Source organism: Frankliniella occidentalis, unplaced genomic scaffold (assembly GCF_000697945.3).
Source record: "Frankliniella occidentalis isolate FOCC.00 unplaced genomic scaffold, Focc_3.1 Scaffold68, whole genome shotgun sequence".
Lineage (NCBI taxonomy): Eukaryota > Metazoa > Arthropoda > Insecta > Thysanoptera > Thripidae > Frankliniella > Frankliniella occidentalis.
Window position 1 is genome coordinate 557,120 of NW_026267198.1, and position 580 is coordinate 557,699.

The window sequence follows — 580 nt, forward strand, 5'->3', positions numbered from 1 at the left end:
CGTTTTCTAAGCAGAAGGGTGGGTTGTAGTCACGGTGCTTCACCGTTACATCCCTTTCTCGAGTCTTTGGGGCAAACTCAAAGACGGCGGGTTTAAGCGGGCCGAAGGCCCGCTACATCATTTGGTCATGTTTTTCAGCAAATCGCGTGACAGAAATGGTCGGGCCGCAGGCCCGATCATCGCCGCCGGCAGGCCAAGCAGGCTCGGCCCCTGCCGAACGGAGTTGCCGGCGGAGCGAAGCGGAGCTGGCAGCTTCGTTTGGCGGAAGGGCGGGCCTGCTTGTTTAAAAGCAGAAGGGCGGGCTAAAAATGCAAAAATTGTAAGAAAATTCTCGGACAGACTTTAAGGTTCCCGACAGGGCCATTTAGACTCAGCTTAGGCAGCCCGCAATACACGGCCACTTTTCGTCAGTTTCCACGCTTAAAATCGACGTTTGGAGGGTGTTTTCAGGGGTACAAGATGTTGGTCACCTCAGCGAGTCATGTGGAAAGCATGCCGAGCTGCAACCTCGCCGCTTCCGGTCAACCTGGGCCTCCAAAAGGTAAGAATTTCTCATATTTTGACGAAATACCTCAAAAAT